The 21,559-nt window shown below is 36.0% G+C and overlaps 1 protein-coding gene across 1 annotated transcript in view; it reads right to left on the bottom strand.

Moving 5' to 3' along the window:
* LOC126969640 (allatostatin-A receptor) overlaps nt 1-21,559 on the bottom strand; it is a 149,664-nt gene that overhangs the window by 127,851 nt on the left and 254 nt on the right. The window lies entirely within an intron of this gene.

Here is a 21,559-nt window from a genome sequence, read left to right on the forward strand (position 1 = left end):
GTCACTGGTGCACCGAGTTCGAGGGAGCTGGCGGATCGACTCGACTGTGTTAATGTAAACCGCTGTTGTGAAATGCACACAAGGACTGAGGAGCATGGGGCTTGTGTTATTAATTATAATGTAAAATTCAATAATTTAAATAATTTATGTACTTATAATTATATCTGACTGTATTATGACATTTGAGCGGGCCATAGCAGCCAAATAAAGAATTCAATTATAAACTATTATAAGTGGCTCTAATATACATAAAAAATTAGTTTGTAAGGTGCTGCATCCAACAATATCAAATATTACATAAAAAGTAATAAAGATTAAACTGTAAGTAATAAATAACTGTAAGTATAAATAATAATAAGTACAAATTATCGTATATTAGATGCATCAACCTTTAGAGCTATAATTGTTGTTAAGGATGCTTCGTGAACATGATGGTAGTGATTACTGCCATATTTAGTAATAGCATCCAACAAATACAATTATTTATTAACTAAAACAGATCGACCTGGCACCACACGCAGCACCCGTTCACGAGTTGACGCATGGACCAGCCATCGTTTTCCTTCGCATATATTTGAAGGAAGGAGATGACCCGGTGACCCGGTGTTATAGTATACCTACACATGATAACTACTAAATTACAAAAATAATGCTCACAAAGCAAGCCCACAAGTGATTGTATAAAATGCAATTACAGTAGATTCTATATAAACCAAAAGAATATATAATTTTTGTTGGTTATTTTTGATTGGATCATTCTCCCAGAACTGAAAAGAGTACTCCATGTGAGGCCGAATTTGCGCCTTATAAAGTTACAGGCGGTGCCTAATAGTAAAGTACTACCTCGCCTTACTGAGTACACCAAGCTTTTTAGAGGCCAGTTTGGCCTTCTTTTCCAAGTGATCACGGAACTGAACGTCGCTCGATATATCGACGCCAAGAATGTCAATATAGGCTGTGGCAGTTAGAGGAGCGATCTCAAATCAAGGGGATACGACAAAGGGAGAATTGGACTAAATTTTGTCGGAACCATTCCAAGACTTTGCAAAGCATAGTGTCGTTTTCAAACACAAGTTTGTTCCGATCCTCGTCGACTAGCCTAGCCTAGCCTAGGACATGTTGGCACGGCCGCTGTAGGAAGCGTACCCTGTGCTGTCGTCTGCATAGCAATGAATACTGCTGATTTGCAGCATATAATTGATATGTAAACAGAAGAAACAGTGTTGGGGATAGTACGCAGCCTTGCGGGATACCAGCGTTTATGGGTTTTAAGTTGGAGCATGCACCGTTGATAACAAACTTGATGCTCCAATTGGCCAAAAAGCTAATGACCCATTTGCACAACTTCTCGGGAAGCCCATATTGGCAGTTTCGCTATAAGCGCTTTATACCACACCCGGTCGAAGGCCTTCGCTATGTCGAAACTAACCACCAACGCCTCTTCCTTCGACTACTCCGCTTGCGCCCATTTATGGGTGAGGTATGCAAGAAACGGCGGAACTGACGGAAACCGTACTGGCAGTCGCTGATCAGCTGGTGCTCCTCTAGGTATCCCAAGAGCTGGCGGTTGATGATCGACTCCATTACTTTGGAGAAAATGGAGGTAATGGCCATGGGCCGGTTTTGCGGTAGTTGGACGGATCCGAACTTTTACCTTTCTTAGGGATCGGGTGCACTAAAGCCGCCTCCAATAATATCGGGACTATGCCTGATGAGTATTAGAGCCGGAAAAGACGGGTAAGGATCGGCACCAGTTCCGGAGTACATATCCGCAGCACTATCAGAGGAATGCCATCGGGCCCACTCGATTTGTGAATGTCCAAGGTGCAAAGCGCCTTAAGCACGGCGCCATGCCGGATTTTAGAGCGGAATATGCGGTAGTGGTGCATCTTGGTCACCCAGAGTCGAGTTGGACGTGAAGAGGGAGCCCAGGAGATCAACTTTCTCTATCGCATCATGGGCCAGCGAGTAATCGTCCTTGTGCAGTGGCGGAATGGCTGGCTGGCAGAAGTTTCTTTGGACAGCAGAGAAGGCGTGCAAGTCTCTCGCCAATTCTACACCCACCCACTTGACACCAAACCGTTCCGATACATAACATTGAGTACTGTACAGCCTTCTTGATGCGTTTATTTTATTGTCTGCCATATTACGGTACAAAATTAAACGCTCCAATCGAATAGAATATATTTAAATAACTTTAAAATTTATTTCAAAAATCTAACTGATTCATTAACACAAGGCCAATATCACTCATGCTACAAACTTGAAACTTCAGTCAGGTTTCTTAAATGAACAAAGTAATAAAGGCAAACACCATAAAAAGGGATTCTAGAAATCTCACCCCTAAGGCTAAAATTACACCCAAGCGGTTGTCCGTCATTACCAAAGTTACAAACACAAGCCGGCAGCTGGTCACAAATAGATGTTTACTCATATTAGCGTTATACAAAATGTTATCCAAAGAGACAATATAGAGATGAGTATGACGAAGTTTAAAAGTCTAGGGTATCCATGACTGCATGATGCTCCTCCAGCACTACATCTCAAATCTTTCTGCTTTTGTCTTTCTCGGGCTCATATCGTCCAGTTTTCCATCCCATATACGAAAATTGGGAATTTAAGAGCACCTTGTAACTGGGCATTGGTACAATAATGTACAAAGTAAGACTTTCATACCTAAATAAAAATATAATAAATGTTGTACCTACTACTACCTACTACCTACCTCTTGCTTTGTACGGCTTTACTGATCCGGGAAAAATATAGAGGCTAAATCCTAAGTGGGGTTCACATGACATAAATTACGGTACCAAACATACCGCATTGGCGCAGCCGGTAGTTATAGAGTTATAACTTAGCTTTCTATTCAACCGATATTTATTGAAGCTCTTTGTAATGAAAGAGCTATGGAGTCGGGCCACTCTTATCTATTAAATGAAAAAGCAACAAAATGAGCAAGCTCACGTTAGAAATAAGAAAATGATTTAATAATCTTCGCATAAAACTTCAATTGAATTATAAATTCGTTTAATGTCTCATTTGAAGACACTAAGTGGGACTGAGTTGTCAGAAAGGTCTCCTAATTAAAGTGAACTGGGTCAAGTATAAAATATATTCACGTCGGCTCTCGTGAATTATATCTAACTTTAGAGATGGTGTAACTCTTACTGTAAGTCTACAATAAACTATATTATATACTGGTATAACATCTCTCTCTTACATGTAGTCTAAATATGGAGGCGCTGGGAATCACTTAAAGTAAGGTGATTAGTTTAACAACTAAATGTAGGTCGAGGAAAAAGTCATTAACATTGAGGCAGTGGCACACACAGTCATGTGGCTGGAGATTGCTTCCGCATGTCCTGTGAGGCGGTGTAACGTCACACGACGTGGTGAGGGCAAATCATATTGGGCTCTGGCAATACGATCGGTCCAGTTTCATTCTCAATAACCAAGGTGTTATATTATTAACGAAGTGACTCACATCACGTGAATGTGCATCTTTATTAGTTTTAAATTAAAACGCTAGTCGAGGTGTAAGAGATGAACCCTATATTAAACAGCTCGTTAAGCCCACACTAACCCTCTAAAATATTATTTAATTGTAAGATCCCCGGCGTCTCATTAGCGATGATATTAACGCAGAAATTTTAGGCTGAAATTTACAATGTTTCACGTTTAAAACAAATCTATTTTTGCTTAAAAGCCTGACATTGTTTGGAGTCTGTAATGGAATATTGAAATCCTTACACATAGTTTTCTTATCTTTTTTTAGAATCGGAGGACAAACGAGCGTTCGGTTCAACTGGTGTTGAGTGATCACCGCTTTGTGAGAAGAGTCACTACTGCTAAAGACAAAAAAATCGTTCGGTAACACTTAGTCAGCCAATATGAATTGTAAACTTCTAAATCTTGATTGTATTAAATTTATACAAACTCTGATTAACTCATTTGACTCGTACAGATGAAGAGCCGGGGCGAACTGACCACCAATATACCGTTATAGTGATAGCTTCCAGCGTGGTTGAAACGAGAAATAAAAAGGCAAACAACCATCAGGGCGGCCATCTACCAGGTCTGTTACTTAAAAAAAAATAAAACAAAATTATCGATGTATATGAAAAACACAAAGAGTGAGATGTGTGATATTCACTTAAAGATACTTAGAGTATTGTATTACTAATGTTTAAAAGAAAATCATTTAACTCACCATAGGCTTTTCAACAAAGAAAAAATAAAGCTGGTAAGCCTAATATCGTTTTAGCACTTTAATAGTTATGAAACGTCGCTAAAGCCTAGATTAGTTGAAATAAGTTAGAAGGTTCTCCAACTAGTTAAACAATACTCACAGGTATCACGCCCGAGAATAAATCATTAAAGTTTGACCGATTACAGATTATTTGCAAACACAATTCACAGTAAAGGTATGCGTACACTTTTCAATAAGCCTCGTTCAACAGTGGAAGTAGCGCGTGTTATTTTACTAAGGGAATAATGACGTCACCGAACTCACACATTTGTCTATTACATAGTAGTATTCACATTTAATTTCTCGTGTGAGTGCAAATTCACAACCGGGATACGACATTACCACAATTATCATAACACGGATTACTTCGTAATAAAATATCACACTCAACATGTCATTTTTATCAATACACTTACTCTCTATTGTGATATGCTTTTATGTAAAGTATGCTCATTCATTTGGATAGTAAATGGCCCTGAATATCATGGCATATTGTGAGCCCACCTTTAGATGGGGTTGATTAACCCGACCATTGATAAGCCGACTGTTGAGATTTATTTTGTACATTCAATTGAATATTTCACGTCTGGATATAAATCCGTCCAATGTGGAGTCACATAGAGATGTCGAGAATATTGACGAGCGAACTAAAAAGTACTAATGTATGTACGGTACTACTATATGTACCGTGCTACTGTATGTACCGTACTACTGTATGTACCGTACTACTGTATGTACCGTCCTACTATATGTACCGCAGTACTATATGTACCGTACTACTGTATGTACCGCAGTACTGTATGTACCGTGCTACTGTATGTACCGTACTACTGTATGTACCGTACTACTGTATGTACCGCAGTACTGTATGTACCGTGCTACTGTATGTACCGTACTACTGTATGTACCGCAGTACTGTATGTACCGTGCTACTGTATGTACCGTACTACTGTATGTACCGCAGTACTGTATGTACCGTGCTACTGTATGTACCGTACTACTGTATGTACCGCAGTACTGTATGTACCGTGCTACTGTATGTACCATATTACTGTATGTACCGCAGTACTGTATGTACCGTGCTACTGTATGTACCGTACTACTGTATGTACCGTGCTACTATATATACCGCAGTACTGTATGTACCGTGCTACTGTATGTACCGTACTACTGTATGTACCGTGCTACTATATATACCGTACTACTGTATGTACCGTGCTACTATATGTACCGCAGTACTGTATGTACCGTGCTACTATATGTACCGCAGTTCTGTATGTACCGTACTACTGTATGTACCGTACTACTGTATGTACCGTACTACTGTATGTACCGTACTACTGTATGTACCGTGCTGCTGTATGTACCGTACTACTGTATGTACCGTACTACTGGACGTACCATTTTATTATATTGTTGTCGTTATAATCAAGGTGGTACTTATTTATTGATACTTGAGAGTCCTTCATAATATAAAACGTATTACAAAACGTGATACATTTGAGTTTTCATTTCATCAAATATATTTTTCCATGCCGTAGTCTCTGAGTCTGCACATAAAGCGGGAACAAGGCGTGATAATTCCTCTTGTTGAGGATTTATGATTGAGTGCGCCGTGATCCGATTTAAATCCCCTTCATTAGTTTACATTTATATCAAAATAATTGAGTTGTGTGCTATCGTCGACTGCAGCGACAAGTTACACAAGCGGGGAGTGTGCCGTACTAAGTGATACAATAACGTGCAGCACCATCAATCACACTCCATCGTCGAGCGATACCGTCTGACTTAAATTAAATTTATATTTTACAATGTTGATATCTACTTCTATCACAAAACAACTATTAAGGATTCTCACATGCAATGTGATTCTTAATCATTTAAATATTACTAGAGAGATAAACACAAGAAATTATGAAATTGTATGGATCTAATTTGATCAAAATTTTTCTTTTATCTTTGTTTCCGTGCTTCATTTTCGCTGCCTGCTTGAAATATTAGCCTGGCTCTTGGCAGCGTCAATATTCAGAAGTTCTCAGAACATTGGCTCGCTGGTATCAACTTCTAAATGATCTTCGTCTCAGTGAATACATATTATTCTACATAAGCCAGCCGTCCCCACGTTGTCACTCCGGGTACTATCACTGTACACTCGTAATATTTTGCTGACATTCTTAGTAGACGATCGTTTTGTCGCTTACTTTAATCACTAATTTATGGATCGATATCGTAAAATTACAAAATATTAATCGAAAATTATTATTTAGATATTCTGGCCCCAATCAAATATATTATAATTTATTTTTATTCCCCATCTCCAAATCGAAACTACTTCAGTGCATTGTAAAATTTTTGAAATAGTTTTCCTCTCTGTTATCATATTAGCTTCTCAAAAGAGCCGGCAACTTCACAAGAGGTACGCTCGTTTTCCTCTCTTCGATAAAAACTGAAGAATTGTTCAGTTAGATCTAGCTCACAATACATTATGCTATCAATGTAATATTTACTAATGTCAATGAAACATAACTGAAGATCAAACAGGAACGATTGTTAAAACATAATAATATATTAATATTGATATTGAAAACAATAGTATTCAATGATTGTGTGGGAATATTATTATTTCTGTTCATTAATATTACGAAAAATATGTTATTCTACAACGATAATTAATTATTTACTCCAGCTAAAAACCGTGGATTGATTTAAGTCTGCTTCAATGCGAGTTTTATTTTGTTATTAACGGTCACTAAGAGACGAGACGATCAGTCGATGGTAATTGATACGCCCTGCCCATTACAATGCAGTGCCGCTTTGGATTATTGAATAACATTAAAATTCTGAGTGGTACTGCAATTGCGCTCGTTACCTTGAGACATAAGATGTTAAGTCTTGTTTGCCCAGTAATATTCCAAGCTATGGCGACCTTCAGACCGAAACAAAATAATGGTTATCAATTAATGCTTCACGGCAGAAATAGGCGCCGTTGTAAATAAACATACAATATTTCTAAAATACTCATAATCTAGCCGACATCCTGTGCAAAGGAGCCTCCCACTGGTGAATCAAACCTTTTATCATAAAAGCGTTAAGAGCAACTCGTCCACAAAGCGATGGCTCCGTGCTGTACCTTCCTGATACTGTTTTAGTACTTTAAAAGCTTTGTCGCCCTCGCATCAGGTGTTTTATTAAGTTACATTTAACTCTTGGAAAGTTTCTCTTTAAATTGTAACGATGTTAGTTTGAATTAAGTGCTAAAGTAGCGAGGAAATTATTTATATTACATACAACGATATCAATCTACATTGTGGTAAATAAATATATAAGTGCTAACCAGGAGAACTTTGTTGTCCTATGTAAATTAAATAATCCACGCTCGCTCATGGTATGAACTGCCATATGTAATGAAAATAAAGGCCGGCAACGCTCCTGTGAATCCTTAGTGTTCAGCGGCGGTGATCACTTTATCGTTTGTCCTCCTTAAGCATGGAGTAATGATGCTGTCATGTTTTTCCGCGATCGAAAACTGCCCGGGCAAAAATACTCGAATTCAAATACACAGGTAGGAAAGTAAAGAAGTATCAGCTTGAGATAAAAGTGGTATCTCAATTAAATAGATCAAGGCCAGCTGCGCCAAGAGGTAAGTGGACAGAATTTAAATTTAATAAGAGGCGGTGTTAGTTTGAGCCTCATACTCATAATTTAACATCGCCACTAAAATAACTTATATTATATCTAACAATCAAACAGAGCATTACAATACACAATAGAGTAATTTAACTCTCGATCACGTGACGTATACAATTACTTGGTCATTGTGCGCCAATCACATTGCTCTATTATGAAGGCGTCAATGCATCTGATTGGTTCATATCCTCCTCTTTCATTTCAATAACTTGCCAAATTAGGTTCCTTATGTCAAATAGCTTCATTGTGTACTTAATATACCTGTGTGAGTATCAATATGAATATTAATAATACTAGTGGATAAGTTAAGTTTATGGAGTTTAAAAACTATAATTGTATCGTTTACTAATATCTTACACTGATCGTCTTTTTATTCAGTTAAAATACAATAAAAGTTATGATTATGTTAAATACAAATGTTGAACATCGCGTTGTATCATATAATGGATGATTCATTTAATGCGAGCTGGAACGGTTCAAGCAGCGGAATATAAACTTTATTTAAATAGCACCTGATATCGAAACAATATTTGTTTTGCAAATAAGGGCGATAAGGGCCATTTATATTCTGAGTTCTAGAGAATCCCTTTGAAATAACTTAAAACACATTGATAATATTATTCTTACAATAGCATCCATCATTGTTAGTTTTAATTTTGTAGTTATCATGCTATGCATGATAGGTAGGTATAACATGCTACATCATGCTCACTGAAATGGCATTACTTGGGGCGGCGTCGTGTGCCGGGTCGTCTCCTTCCCCCAAATATGGGCGAAGGGAATGACTGGTCCATGCGTCAACTCGTGAACGGGTGCTGCTTGTGGTGCCAAGACGACCTGTTATAGTTAATAGATCATTGTATTCGTTGGAAGCAATTACTAATTGTGACAGTAACAGTGACATCATGTTCACGAAGCATCCTTACATAAAAAATGAGTTCAAGCTCTAAAGGTTAATGCATCCAATATAAGATAATCTATATTTATATAGTTAATTGTTTATTACTTTTTATGAAACAGTTTATATCATTTAAACACGATTCATATATTGGATGCAGCATCTTACAAATTAATTTGTTGTGTATATTACAGCCATTGTAAAATACTCTTGAAAGATTGAAAGGAGTGGCCGTCGAGTTTCTTGTATGTTCTTCTCACGAACTCAACTATTCCCGAACAAATGGTTAATTCAGTAATTTAAAAGTTTATTGGACTCTTCGACTTTTATATCACCAAGCGGTAACTGCGAAAGAAAATAATGAGCGGTCATATAATAAAGAATTTTTAATGAGTAACGGTATAATATAAGGACAGGTGAGTTCTCTTGATATTGTTCAATACTCTAAGAACTTTGCTGCTAAAAAGCTTTTTGATTACAGCCTTAATTACGAGAGTCAAGAAATGAAACACAACGAAAAGCTTATTTATTTGTTCGGCGAGAGAACTTAGAGATGTTTTGTCAAATCAAATCTTATTTGAGCGGAGAGTGACAAATAAGGTTCTGTACAATTCTCAACGTAATTGTACCTAATTACTTTATTTCACAAAAGTAATTAGGTTCTCCTTCTCTGAAAATATAAACCAAATAAATTGCAATATTCTTTCATAGTAAGGAAAAAAGAGATTGTGTCATTGAGGCGTGACTGCTCACATCGTTTTATCATGTTTTGTATTGTTACTAAGAGAATAAACTTCAAAGTACTTTCGATTATGAAAACATCATGTTGATGTCTTCATATTATGAATCTCTCCTTGATAAAGTATTTTGTATATATAAGTTATAAAAAAATAACTGTCCCCGCTACCGCCGCACTCTAGTTATATTTAATATGTTGCCAATAATTTATGGTTTATGAATAGATGTTTAGAAATTAACTTCATTTCAAGAGATTTAATGTCATTCGATATTGTATGGTGAATGTGTATGTCCGTTTGTCGCAGGGTTTCGATGATGACTTACTTCACGATCACCGCTGGCCATTCAGGAAAAGAACAAAGTAGAGTTCTCTGATAGAGTCTCTTTGTATCGCATCCACGTGACACACGGCGTAGACAAACATTGTATCGTAACATTAACAACTAGTAAACATCCATTAGTAAGCACTCACAATATAACGCGGGTGTCAATTGGTTGACGCGCTGTCAGCCAGCGGCCGTGACACTCACGAGCTAATCCGGCTTACATACACATTAATATACGGGAAGTTGAGTTGTATTGAGTTGGACATATTGTAGTTTTGATTAGATTTTCAGTTTATTAGCATCCTACTGCAATGAAATTAGTTAAATGTTAAAAAATATTATTAATGTAGCAAGGTTTATTTGAATTAAAGTTTTACATTTAATCCTATATGTGTGAGAAATCACAAAAAGATATATTATATAGTTAACTTACATAATATCTTTGCAAGATTATAACCGCGCCGTGAATCATAATAAAGTTTGAAGCCACTTTCCTTCAAAATGTAGAGACTTTAAACGACTGACAATTTTAAAAGGTTTCATCCACTTAAGTGTAAGATAAATCTTGAAAGCCACGTAAAAGCTGTCTCTAAGCTAAAGCTCATAGACGCGATTAAATTGTTCCGACATTCTCGTAAGCCATAATATGTCGCCGGACCGCGCGGCTCGCATAAAGCAATTCATTTTCTATCGTAAATATCTTTGATGTCTTCTGTAATTATGACGTTGTTAACTTATTTATCACGCCGCCTATAACTTGCCAGCACGAAGTAAAAATATCAACTATTAACGAATCGTGTCGTTTCATGACGTCATACGGTGACGTTACTGCGAGACGATTTCTTTGGGTTATATTGGCTATAAATGACACTTGTATGTTCCGCTTAGTTCACCCTTACGCCATTCATTATTTATTTTTATCATACAGTGGCGATAACGATGGAAAATCATTACTTATCTTTTGCCAATCAAAAACTAAACCATTTTAAATTCTATCATCATTTGTGCAGTTCTACGGAAAATATAATTACGTTTTAGGTTTCGTTAATACTATTCAGGTAAACCCATAAGTACGAAGATAATATTTCACCAAAATATAAAGCTCAGGATGGGGATAGCTACGAATAAAGGCTATTCGGAATTACAATGTTATAGCTTTAAACGAGCAATTCTTGTATATATATAATCTGAATCTCGAAAACAGCTCCAACGATTTATACAGGGCATTTCGGGGGCGATAAATAGATCTAGTTAGGTTTCAATTTAAAAAAGAATGTAGTTTTATCCGTGTTTTAATGAGAAACAGCTACAATAACATAAGAATACAAAGGTAAATTTCGCCACTATATACAAGACTGTAAGAGCTCAGAGGGGACATTGGCTGATCCGAAAAGCAGAAGACCCCGGTTCGAATCCAGATGTCCTATTAGTTTTTTTGTTTCAAGTTTTGTACTCTCTTACAAATTCCGAGCAAGGCTCGGTCGTCTGGATATTTTATAACTAAATAACACCCATAAAATTATATTGCAGGTTGTACTCCTAGGTCCAGTCCCTTTGCACCCAATACGACTCAGCAAATTGCACTTGTTACTGCTACAGCACTGTGTCAGTCAACGATGTAACAATAATCCAACAAACATTAAATAGTAATAATTATTAGGGACTTATAATACTGGTACAGATTCAAACATAAATAAATTATATTCCCTTTATATTCGAGTCACAAAACTAATAATTGTTTCCCCGCAAGGTGCCCTCGCTAAGTATTGTTTAATCTCTCCGGTTCCCCCCAGCTACAGCGTAGCGATTGTAGCCCGTAGCTCGGAGCCAGCTACGTCACAACAGAACGAGGCGAACATCTCGTGGATATAATTGATTTTGTATTGCAGGAGAGCGCCATCACACACTCATTATAGCCTCGAGGAATAACAACACCTACTTTCAACATCGCTGTGTGCTGTGTCTAACTGATCACGTTAGGTAATTCATTTCACTGATTCAGTAAATGATACTGTGCGAAAATAATTATCTAAAGTTAAAAATGGATATTAGGATAAGTGATAAATAGCAATATTATAGTGCAAAAAATATAACATTATAATTAATGACCATTGTACTTCATTTAATATAAATGCGTTAGGCATTCAATATCATATTATTTTTTATCTATTTATATTGTATGGGAGTCACAGCTAATTCAGCAATCATCAGAATGGCAAATCGATATTGGCTACAAAAAAATTTAAGTGTAAGACAATACTTCAAGCTGCCTGAAATTTTTGCGTTCATTCATTAAGGTCACGTCATGCGGAGTATTACCCTCTTACCCTCAACTCTGTTCTGGTCCATCCTAGAGTCAGCTTTTTTTTATAAAAATCAAGGACGAGAGGAGCAAGTGTTCAGCTAATGGTAATTGATACGCCCGGCCCATTACAATGCAGTGCCTCTCAGGATTCTTGAAAAACCCAAAAATTCTGAGCGATACCACAATTGCGCTCGAGAGACATAAAATGTTAAGTCTCATTTGACCAGTAATTTAACTAGCTACGGCGCCCTTCAGACCGAAACACAGTAATGTTTCCGCCGTTGTGGTACCTAGCCGGCTTTCTGCGCAAATTAGCCACTGGTAAAGCTCTGGCGCGTAAATGTATTTTTTTTTGGAATCTGGATATCCATAGATCATTGAAAAGATTCTCGCGGTAAAATTCGGTCATTTTTAAACCCCAGGTGACCGCCGTACCAAAATATTATTTCAACGGTATGAAAATCATTTAGCAATTATCAAGGTTATCGGGATTGAAGAGAACAAATTTGGGGTCATTTTTGGAATTCAAGATAGCCAAATTGTTTTTGCATCAATATGAATATCGTTTCGGAAAAGTAGATAACAAATTTCTCTTGATATTAAAAAATATCTAACACAAAAACAACAGATTTTAATAAACTATTCCACAACAATAGATAAAGGTAATGTGCATTAAGAAGTATAAAAGTTATTGCGTTTTCTTATACAATCTAATTTATCATTAAATTATCTAATTGTAGTTACGAATATTGTTATTCTTGGAATCAGTTTCCTCCCACCGTGGACCTGTTCGAGTTATTATTATACTTAATTCTTAAATTTGTTAAGACTTTTATGGTTTTCTGATGGATGCCGCTGTCAAATATGGTTCAAATTGCAATGGGGCCACACGGATAACACCAGCTTTTAAGCAGAAAAATATTCATCAGAATCGGTTCTTCCAGTGGAAAGTTCTGAGGTAACACACTTAAAAAAAATACAGTCAAATTGAGAAACTTATCCTCTTTTGAAGTCAGTTGAAAAAATAGTCATGCAGCCATAACACTTCTAACATATCTTTTAGGTTTCCGAAATAATCTGAAATTATACGATCACTCCTGACAAGGTTACATATGATTCGAGGCCAGTCGTACTGTTGAGCTTTTTCATTTTAATACTTGTCGTTGTTAATTGGTTTTTGGTTTATATTAATTAGAAATATGAACATTATTTGAGATGTTTCACATATTTCACACATGACATATTTTTACTAGTTCCAGATGCGCGGTACGCATTTAACAAAGACGAAGTCGCGCTTAAAAGCTAGTAAGACTATAAAGTTAAGTAACAATCACAGACATCTATTCAAATAGACGTATTAACAATGTAGCACCGAGGTTAGTAACTTGTACCAACTTGGCAAGCTTACAATCCAAGAGATGTTCTGAGTGTCTCTATCATAAATTAAAATAAAAAAATTACATTTGTATTAAACTATATTTTGTTTTTCTGAAGAATTACAAATTCAAATAATAAATAATGAAGGTTTTTCGACACAACAACCATGCATGCACACGTCATACTCACATCCTACTAATATTATGATTGCGAAGGTTTGTGAGTGTGTGTGTTTGTTTATTCGATGCTAACTTCTTCGCTCTAATGGCTAGACCGATTTTAATTTGGTGTGGAAGTAGCTATACGCTGTGACTACTAACAGTAACAGTAAGTAACTATACTTATTATAAACAGGTTCCTATCCCGAAAAAAGAGGTGATCCCGTGGGATGAGCAAGGACTCCTACGCATATTATAATACTAATAGTATGTGCGTAGGTAAGTAACATCCTTGCAGGCACACAGGCTAATTATTATTTCGAAAAAATGTAGGGGTCCTGAAGGATGAGCAAGGAATCTTTAGTTTATAAGCTTACACGCTTTAAGTACTCAACCGACTGTCATCGTTTTTTTGTACACAAATCAGGGTAAAAGAAAAGGCTAAGCTAGGACACATTTTATCGAGAAAATTGTTTCAGAGTGTGAAAAATTAATAAAGCTTAATACGATTCATCGTCCCGTTTAATACACCAACAACAGAAGAACACGAACTTTTGATACTGCAGGGTTTTACTGAATATTCTACCATTGATGACAATATGTCCCTACCTAACCTACGAAATGCAATTAATTGAATATCTTATGCAGAATGTGAATAACACACAAAAAGGAGCCCTAAATGGGAATGTCAATCCCCAGCCATTATCAGCTGTAAGTGATTCAAGACGCCTTGCAACTTGTTTTTTTTATGTAATAAGAGGACAAACGAGCGTACGGGTCACCTGTTGTTAAGTGATCACCGCCGCCCACAATCTTTTGCAACACCAGCGGAATCACAGGAGCGTTGCCAGCCTTTAAGGAAGATGTACGCGCTTTTTTTGAAGGTACCCATGTCGTATCGTCCCGGAAACACCGCACGAGGAAGCTCATTCCACAGCTTTGTAGTACGTGGAAGAAAGCTCCTTGAAAACCGCACTCTATTCTATCGGTATTGCAAAAATCAACAGTATCAATAATTAAAATTATTTTTTAACTTTTATATATGAACTATTTATTCATTTTTCTGTCGCCTCTATGCAATATGTTGTATTTCTGTTTATTATTTCATTAAAATTCCTCGCAAAAGTAATTCCAATAAATCTATGAATTAATCAAGGGCTTCCTCTTGAAAAAAAATGTGTACAAACAAGAAACGTGACGTAACCTGCACGACGCGAACCGAACGAAGAACAAGATATACAAAGTTAATATTGCTTCAGCTTTATTTAGATTAGATGATCAAGATATGTGGGTGTCGATCGATGACTACTTGTACAATATTGCGGCTCAAATCAAAATAAATGTAGGCCCGGATTGAGCGCTCTCTTACTAAACTATTACTAATTCAACTCTTGAACTTGTTATAAATAATCGTTCTATAGACTGGAGCTCAAAGCCAATGCGAACCATTAAAAACGAATTACTGTAGACTTTTATAAAAATATTATTGTAATACAATTAGTACAGAGGCAGGACGGTTGAATATGGTATTAATGATATTGTATCGATTGGTGGTGTATCAAATGAAGACATCAAATTCCTTCACAATAACTTGCGACATCAAAAATGAATTGTTATTAATTGTGAATTGTACAGAGTTCGGCTCCTATCATCATCAAATGCTTCGTTTCCCCTCACTCAAACAAGTCGCAGACGTTCATCATTCTCGTCGTCACACTCTCCACACACGGCGATGACACCGCACCAGCACGTGGTCTACTGGTTCACTACTACTACTGTAGCCATTGCCGGTGTGTGGAAATGCTTAATTGGCTCCCAAAGCCCTTACTGTTACATAGATCCCGTTACGCCTTGTCACCATGTATGCCTTAAATAATAAGCAATGTATGGTTATGTCAGTGTATATTTAGTCTAAACCTTATTTGAACGTACGTAGTATGTTTCCAGTATTGATTCAGCTCTTAAGTAATTGAAATTCTTTCTCATTTCTAATAATGAATTCCTACAGAGCTCTAGTCGCAAGAAATCATATTAGAACACATAGGAGGTACTTCCATGTTAATATGATCTGGAAGAGAACAAAGTTCTTTATTTGCAAGAAACATCCTATTAATATTATAAATGTGAAAGTTTGTATGTCTGGATGTATGTTTGAACTTCTTTAACGCAAACACTACTGAATGGATTTTGATGAAACTTTGCAATAATATAGCTTACACACCAGAATAACATATAGGCTATAAACTTATTAAAATATTGTGTGAATTATCTATACATATAAATAAAATTGGAGTGTCTGTATGTAATATTGAAATAACCGTTTTTCACTAAATGCATATTATGAATATTATACGGTACATACACCAAATACACCATACATTTTTTACAATTTTTGTCTGTCTGTCTGTTTGTTCCGGCTAATCCGGTAGCTGATGTAATAAGGAGTAACTTAGGCTACGTTTATTTTAGAAAAATAAAGCAATGTCCAAGAAACGGTCTAACTCTAAAAATAATTATATGGCAAAACAACGTTTGCCGGGTCAGCTAGTATTTTATAACTTAAGATGTCACAGATTTAGGAGCAGGCACATGTTTCATTCTGACATACATGGAAATATTTTAGTAGTTATGTTTTATAATTACGAGTAATGATAATATAAATTCATAAGTGGTTCATTTGAGTTGTAACATAAAGTTATAATTAATTAATATTATCTTGTCATTCTATTAATATATTTTAATATTTATTAATAAAGTTAAAAGAGACAATAATATGACTCACTACAACGCAATGTATAAATATATTTTTTGTTTGTTGTATTAAACTAAATATAACTTTAATTTTGACATACAATCGTAATATCATAAAAAGTGTTATTTTTTCAAAAGCGCCATCTTCTGTTAGCAAACACTCAGCTTGGTTGGCGACTCTTTACATACAGGTTTGTTCGGTTCGACTGTTATTGAGTACTCTTTGATCTGTAAGTTGTGAGGGCGCTAATCGAGGCTGCAATACCCCCCCCCCCTCCCCACCCGCAGTCACCGTACAAGTGCTATATTAATTAGCGAAGTTTCCACGATGAACATATTGACAAGCTCGTTCGTTATACGGTTCGCATATCGGGTTAATAATTACCCAACCAATGCACACGTCACACAAAGTCAAATCAAATCAAAATCACTTTATTCATGTTGGTCAAGGAAAGGACACGTCACTGTCAAAAAAATATCATATTGAATCTACCGCTACTTCGTAAAGGTTTGAGCTAATGAGAAGAAGTAGCAAAGAAACTCATTGCCACTTTTTTAAGTCAAGATTTACATTAACATCGTTTTACAAATCATTTAAATTACAATAATTATAATATGTAAAGTGATGCAACAAACATACTCAACGTCAAATAGTCAATGCCTTACACGAGTATGTCAAAAAACTAATTAATGTAAAGTAAAGTAAAATCAAAAGTTATTCAGTACAGTAGCTGCTTCATCCACACACACCGTAAATAAATAAAGGTATTCTGTGAGCATTTTATAAAGAATTATAAAAAAAGCACTCATTACTAATATATTAAATAACATGTCATCTATTATTAAAAAGTCATGTCAAAATCAATCACGTATTTTTGTTGCTTAAAGCGTCCACGCGGACGACGTCGCGGGCAGCAGCTAGTATGTGATAGTTTGACTGATACACTGTTAGAATTACTGTTTAACAAACAAGAGACTTGCTGAACAACGGTTGTGTGATAACAAAAGTAGCTTTAACATGGATGACATGGAAGGGTATTTCATGTAATACATTTAGTTATAATAAAACTTAGTATAAAAAGAACAAAAAAAGTCCTACTGAATGTTTTGAACACATTCGTTTCAGGCATGAAGCAATCCGGACGGGCTGTAAATTCTAACTTTCTACAATTGATTTCTAAATACAATTTTGAACAAATTATTTAATTTTATACGTGAATTAATTTACACACTCACATTATATAGAACAAGGTATTTGTGTTGGGCTCGCCCGCCAGATAACATCTCATTAAGTGAGGATGGTTTTCATGTAAATTCCGCATCGAATTGGAATTTGTCTGCTTTTTTTTTAATTGATTTCCATCTGGTTTGATAATCTCGTTCAGTTTTGTATTTAATTTTATTTTATTATCTGGTTGGCAGTAAGGCAGGTTCGCAGACACCTCTCTCGTCTTTCTCATACAGCCTATCATCCTCCGGTTGATTACTTTTGCATTTATGTAAAACAATGTCGGAGTCGAATAGTCGAAAGAATAATTTAATTTTTATGTAAAGTGCTCTTGTATACCAAAAAAGATCCCGATTAATATAATATAGAAGAGCGTCGTCTTATAATGAGTGGGGCGCTCCATAATTATGAATCTGATTCAATTCACAATATTATTGAACCTTTCAATAGTTTTGCTTTCTAGATTAGTAACTAACTTCCCATCCATATTAATATTTTTCTTATACAAGAGGAGCACAAACGAGCGTGATCACCTACCATCGTGTGATCATATTCACACGATGTTAAGTAATTTCTCGATGTTAAAAAAAGTGTGAGGTATCCATGCCGAATCATTCATTGAAACACCACGCAAGGAAGCCCAATCCATAGTTTGGTTGTACGGAGAAAAGTTTCTTGAAAACGCACTGGAGAGGATGTCCAGACAATCAGATGGTGGGGATGATACCCGAGCTTGTGGCATGTCGTGCGAAGGTGGAATTCGGTGGCAGGAATCAGGTGAAACAGCTCATCGGAACACTCCGTTATTAACCTAATGAAACGACGTCTCTCCGCAACGTTAGGTGATCTTGTCCTTCACAGAGCACTGAGTCTCCAAGCTCCAATTCGAGCAGCTCTGAGTTGCACGAGGTCAAATGGATCGAGCTGATAGACCGCCAGACCAGAGTTGACAGCAATACTCCATGTGTGGCCGGATCTGCGTTTTGTACAGCGCTAGAATGTGGGCCGGCTTCAAGTATTGCCGTGCTCTATTAATGACGCCCAGTTGACTCTCCTAAACTCATCAGATCGTTGAGTTCCTTACCGGTTCTTCTCAGAACAAGAACTCCTGGTTTGTACCTATAAATATTGTACCTAAATAAAAAAATAATTAAGCATAATCCTAATTTGTTTGTTTGAAAAAAGGAGGTTCACATGAAGAGCATGCAAAAGATTTTTCATAATAAAATACTGTTAGAGTGAAATGAATTGTGGGATGTTTATTAATATTATTTATTTTTTACTTTATCCTACAAAGAATAGCGACTGAAGACACAATGTTGAAGGAATCTTTGAAATAGTTCCAATAAGAGCGTTGAGCTCGACCGGAAGTAATTGTGTTTCATAAAATTTCAGGCTACAAACCGGAAATGATACAACTGCTGGAACGCGACATTCTTGTATCGATTTATATACAGAGATTACTTGACTATAACTTTCATGATTGCAATAAATAATTATTATATAAACACATCAAACAAGTCTAACTCATTATAACGTTGTATTTTATTTTTTTAAATAATATTTTTAGGGTCCTGTGATGTAACAGCTGTTGTCTTTATAAGTTCTTTTAATAACAGAAATATCTAAACATTTTTTTAACAAAATGAAATTTCCTGAAGTTTGAGAACATCCTCAACGTAATTTTCAGCATTCATGTTTCCATTTACAAAAACGAGCTCAGTTCGCCAGTTCTCCATACTACCCGCCCATACCATAACTGTTGAGTATGGATGAAGTTCCTGAATGCACCTGAGCCTTTCAGTATTTACGGGCCGACGGTACACTCGCACCCTTCTTGTATCAGGCCTAAACCCGAATCGCGACTCTTCGGAAAACATAATTTTATGCCATTGTTCCTGGGTCCATGTTCTGCGTTCCCGACACCATTCATTTCGACGAGCGCGATTCCCGTGACGTATCGGTGGGCACCTAATTGGTCGTCAAACTCATAGGCCGTACTCATGCAGACGATTTCGCACAGTTTGGGGACTTACATCATCACCACTTGAATTTTGTAGCCTCAGATTTATCTCTCGAGCGGTTAACATCGGCTGGCGTCTTGCAGTCAGTTGTATGTACCGGTCTAGCCGAGTGGTTGTACTCCTTTTACGGCCTGAATGCTTTTCAGCGGGTTCCCTTGTATTACTGTAGCGCTGCCAAAAGAGACAAATAACACTTCTATGAATGCCAAAATGCCAAGATACCTGAGATTGATTACTTCCCGTTTACAACATCCCTACAGCTCTTTGCATTTCACTTGCCGTCAAATGACGTCGCTCCATGACGTAAAGAATATCTAACAATTCAATTTTGTCGCTAACTTTATTTAAATGGTTGGTAAAATTATAAAATCAAGACTAAACGTAGCAATACAAACGCACTTAAATTTAAACAAGTTGCCTTTCATTTAATTTTATGAAAAAAACAAAACATAATCGATTTTTTTTTACAACCAGACAGTATGTCATCAATAACAAAAAAGTTTACACACCTATGCACTTTGAGTGAATAAAGACTTAGAAATGAATTAATATAAATGGTAAAATTCTAATATCTTCATGTTGCTTAGACTTTTTTGATGTGTGTATTTTATCCGGATATCCAGAATCTCTCAATGAAATATCTAAGTCTACATTATATACTCATAATTCTGCTTTATAAAACTCATGCATCTCACTATATGATTCCAGTATGAAGTGTGAGTCTGTTAATGTTGGCTCTACATCACTTCGTCGGCGATCCTCGTCAGGTATCAAACAAACCATAAAAAAGACGAACAAAAGTACAAATACATAATAGTTTGAGAGTTTCTTCTCTGTCAGAGTCATTATTTCCAAATTGGAGGAATTAATTTGACTTACACAAAAATAATTCTTTTGGGATGAATTTTGCCAGTGAGTTACTTTGATGAGTTTTATCACGACCTTACGCAATGCTTTATTAAAATATGTTATCGGCAACTCATGTTGTAAGGAGCGCATTTGCGATTGTAAAGTCAAAGTCAAATAAACTTTATTCAAATAGACTGGTGACTTTAGACTTTTAAAGATGATTAGGCGCTTTTAAAAATTGTCATCATAAACCAAACACCACAAGCAGCACTCGTTCACGTATTTGATATAAAGAGTCGACCCAGTACACGACGCCGCCGCAAGTAGCGCCATTAGAAAGTTATGATGAATCATGATATTATATGATGCGCAAGTTAACTACATAACTAACAAACAAACAAAGCTCACAAAATGGTTTTGTATGATGCATTTATAGTTTATATACACAATATTATTATTAGGTGGACCAGGAGCATCTATTTATAGAATATGTAGTTAAATATGAAACATTTATTGTATCTATGTATGTATCGAATGTGATTCAGGATGTACTTTGCAGGAACTGGCTTTTGGTATGAGAGTGACATATTATTAAATGTGACTGTTCTCTTCTCGTGCTCAGTTCTTTTCTTCCAATAAAACAAAATATTCTTCATATGAAAAAGAGTCGATCTCTTACTCTCTGATCGATGTCTTATTTTATGGACAACTTGTGCTTGACAAAAAAATAACTACGGCAAAACTTGTTTTACAAAAAAAAGGCAAATGGTTCCTAAAACAGTTTTCTATATTGTAAACAGTTTACTGTATTTTTAGATTGATTCAAAAACTTTCTATGTCTAATACAAAATCTACATAGATTATTATATTTTAGCTAACTTTATACTCAAATGACATGACATATTAATATATTGAAGTAACAAATACCATTATATTATCCATGTCATTTCAACCTTTTCCGTCTCATTT

This window comes from Leptidea sinapis, chromosome 18 (assembly GCF_905404315.1).
Source record: "Leptidea sinapis chromosome 18, ilLepSina1.1, whole genome shotgun sequence".
NCBI classification, from domain to species: domain Eukaryota; kingdom Metazoa; phylum Arthropoda; class Insecta; order Lepidoptera; family Pieridae; genus Leptidea; species Leptidea sinapis.